A 4,311-nucleotide genomic window follows, 5' to 3' on the forward strand; every position below is an offset into this window, starting at 1 on the left:
AACATCCTCACTGCACAGAGACCTCTGTGTGTCCATTCATTCTGTCACACCATCTGTGCCCACTCTGGGGCTCTCATCATGTGTGTGTCTGTGGTTTCTCAACAGGTGTGTTTTCACTGAAAGAGCAAAGTGAGGAAGAATAGACCTTTCCATTTCTAGGAAGGCACTGAACCATCATGTTGTATATGAATCTGGAAAAAGGAAGTGCTCCCATTTGGAGGAGAATTTAGGTGCTCTGAAGAGAATGACATCTTCATGGTGACACAATATAATTTATCCATTTACTGGATATTGCCCCATTTTACCACTTGCAGCATGGCCAAGGTTAGGCTATATAAGGCCTAATTGTACTCCCTTAAGAAACTTGGTAGAGAAACCCTTCACACCTTTAGACTTTTTTTTTCCCCCCAGGTTTATCAGGTATCATATGTCCATACGTTACCTTGGGAGTTACATTTTTCTAGGTGTTTTGCAGAGTTCAATCCCTTTGGTAAAACATTAGAGGAGCTTTCTCATACCCTACTGGGTTAGACCCAGAAGTGGTCAGTCTAGTCTTCCATTAAGCAGTCCCTTGTGCTGCAGGGGTTGGCAGAAGACTTGTCAGAGATCATAACAGTGGGTCACACAGAGCCAGTATTCATGAGAGGACGTCACAAATGCTGCCATCAGGTAGGACCCATATGCTATAACAAAGGGAAATGGGGCAAGTCTCAGCATCAAGGCATTTCCAGAAGGAGGTGAGGTGATTCCTACTGGTGACATTGCTTTTGATATAGGAGATCTTAAAATTAGTTATTTTAAAAGTGTCATTTTTGATATTGTATAGCCGGCAGGTTCTTTTGGCAGAGAGGAGCCTCATCATTGTCCTTTAGATGTTATTAAAATTTGCCACTACAGTTCTACGGAGAGTCCTTGGGCTATTTGCTTCATACCTGGAGTTTGGAGCCAAAATACTTAGTAACCTGAGATTTAAAGGTCTGCATGTTAATAAAGAAGAAAGCTGCAGCCTGCCCTTTTCCCTGTCCTTTCTTCAGAGTGGCTAAAATACTGCAAATACGACACCTTCACACTACACTGCCTTTTAGCTGACTTCACAAAAGTGTATCTGCAATAGTGTAATTTTTATGTCAGTAACACACATGAAAAGAATGTGTGAAGCCCATGAAAGTATGTAAAGACTCATGCTAGTTCTGTGTTTAATAATAGTGAGATATGAGGCTGCCATATCACACCAAGGTGTGCAAAGTTCTGGCTCTCTGAGCTAGCCTTTAAGAAGAAGGCTGAAAAGTACTTGCCTCCTCTGTGCCATTTGTGCTGTCAGGAATGTGCTAAAACCAAATCCCTGTGTACTGGTAGTGACCACTGGAGTAGGCCAAGTCTCCACGTGAGTGAGATGAAGGCATTCTGCTTTTTGTGGCCCCTGATAATGTGGAATTCTCTTATGGATGGCCTGGATTTTTCTCAGGGGCCTAATTGGGAAGAGCCAGCTGATACCTACGTGTGAACTTTCATGTACATTAAAACGTCAGGAGTTCTTTTGATTTACCTTAAATTTGAATTTTCTGGAGAGGAAAAGAAAAAAGGGTCCTCATATAATTTTATTTTTATTTTAATGCATAAGTATTTTCCCCTGTAAGATAGATAGTAAGATACTACTCTCTCAGGTAGAGAGTTCTTCAGCTTAGAATATCTTTTCTGGAAATCAGTGCTTTCCCTCTGCCCTTACCATCCTCCTTTGCAATCCCAGAAAAGGAAGACTGGTACATTTCCTGAAGACTGCTCCAAAATAAACATCCAACAATTGCCAACTTCTGCCTCAGCTGCATTAATGAGCCCCTTTCAACCACCAGTGCGATGCAGTAGGTGCTTACGAGAATGGTACTCAGCCACAGTCTGTGCTCCAGATACAGGGTTGGTTGTGAAGCAGGCAAGTTTCCAAAGCTGGGATGGCATTCCTGTTACCATTTTCCATGCCAGCTGACTCAAGGAGTTGTTACAAGAGGTGCTAATCAGGTGCTTGAGAACAGCATTCGATCTCTCCTTCCCCTCACCATGCTCTGGACATCGTTCCCAGTGAGGAAAATGCTATTAGAGTATTAGGTCATCTCAGTGCTTCCTGTTTTCTTGACTGATTCTCCTGTAGCTTGCTCTGCTGCTACAGGTCCCAGTGCACTGGGGTTATGGCTGTGTACAAAATAAAGGCGGAGAAATGAGTGGCTGCATCACAAAAGCGTATGACTGGACATTTTGTCTTGCAAGGCTAGTGAGACAATATGAATCATACTGTTCCTCCCACACAGAAATCCCCTTCTGCTATAGTTATGCCTTGCATAACTAATAGCTTAGTAACTGGCATAAATAAACTTCTCTGCAAAGCTGGGGAAAACCGTATTTCCCAAGTGGTCAAATGCCCCCTCCTCATATTTGGTTTAATATTGACATCTGAGATATTGACACTGTGAAAATCATTATGAGAAGTGCCAGTGAAAAATGATTGGATGCAAAAAGTGCAATTACCTCTCCCTTAGCCAAGAATAAGTGGAATGTCTTGTAATACTTCAGTTACTCCGCATGCTTACATATGAACTTCGCTGGGTGAATGGCAGCAGCATAACAAAAGCAGAAGAGCTTGTGGGATTATTCAAACCCTCCTGCTGCTCCTTATGGGCTTGTTTGATCAGAGGGGCTCAGCACAGCTCCACTGGGGCTCATGCCTGACACTCACATCTATCTTTGCAGGTGAGTGAAGGCTTTCTGAAGCAGCCCAGGAGCTGGGAAGCTCAGAGTCCCCATGTCCCCAGAGCAAGTTCAAGGCACGCAAAACAAGCACTATTTTGTTTATTGCCTGGTGGAGACTTTCCAGAGTCCACATGCCATTGGTCACCTGTGAAACCCTGGCATCGGTCATCACTTTGGGCAAATGCCTGGCAGGGAATGGGAAACTGGGGAGAAGTCTGTGGTGTCAGATAAGTGGGCAGCCAGGAGCTGCCAGCCACTTTGTCCATGGCTCATATGAATGTGTACAGTACACAGCAGAAGCTTCAGGTGCTGATCAGCAGTGCAATATGGGATAAAGAAGGAAATTCTGGCAGCATATGGGAGAGATTTAGGCTGTGAAGAGGTGGGAAGACCTGTCTCAGAATGATTTCTTGTATGCAAGCTACTACAATGGGAAACTGCCACCCTTTCTCTTGTGTGTCTGGGAATACAGGGGCTGTGAGTCCTGTAGTTCAAGTTTACAAGTTTAAAACACTGAATTAATTGCATTTTCATAGGGCAAGTCCTGCCCAGCAACTTCCAGGATGGTTTAACTGGGCCCGAGGCACTCATGAAGAGGAGGAGGATTTCCAACAGCTCCTTGAAGGCAGGTAAAGCAGTGAGTTTGGTGTGGCCACAGCCTCAAGCACCGAACATGCTGGGGCTGCATGGGGACCGCTGGGAAGGGTGGAGGGTAGGAATTCTGGACATATCTGTCCAGACTCCATGAATTTTGTTTCCCTGGCCCCCAGTCCTGGCTCTGTTCTGCCATTGCCATCCTGGCTGGCTGGCCCTGAACCGCAGGCCCTGCTGCCAGCCCAGCCCCATCCCGCCCCAAGAGCACCTGCCCAGCGCCTGCCCCCCGTGCCCACCACTGCCAGCAGTGGCACCCACCAGCTGCATGGTTTGTTTTGGAGGCCCACAGCAATTCCCTCCCCCTCATGCCCCTCCATTTACTGTATCGCAGCCGCTTCCAGCTTGCTGCGATAGCGCAGTGGCCGCCAGGTGACCCTGGCTTAGTGTAAATATTTTGCTTTCACTGGAAGGAAATGTGACATACATTTGGGGTGGAAGTCATCCAGAGGCTGTGGCCTCGGGAGCTGAACTGCTGGGAAGCCCCTGCCACAGTGCTCTCAAGGTACCAGCACTGTCAGACACATCAGACACGGATCGTGCACCAGCAAGGGGCCAAACAGATTTGCTTCTCAGTGACACAGCAAGGGCAGCCAGGGGACAGGGAGGAGTGAGGGTGCCCCATGCGCACCCCAGCAGTGAGGACTGAGGTGCCCATGCTGCCCAGGCACAGCATGGCCTGTCTGCCCTGGCACACCTCCCCATGGGCAGCTGAGCACTAGTATGAAAAGTCATGGCAGAGAGAGATGAGCAGAGGCGCTTTCCAGCCATCCGTGTGAGTTTGGAGCAAAGATGACATAAAAAGACAAAAATCACTACATAATGATTTGTGTTTCTTAGACCATGTGGCCATGGGCAGGAGCAATGTGGCAGGTCCCAGAATTCCTGCTAATGGTTTCCATCCTGTAACAGAGGAGAGTC

Source organism: Parus major, chromosome 5 (genome assembly GCF_001522545.3).
Source record: "Parus major isolate Abel chromosome 5, Parus_major1.1, whole genome shotgun sequence".
NCBI lineage: Eukaryota > Metazoa > Chordata > Aves > Passeriformes > Paridae > Parus > Parus major.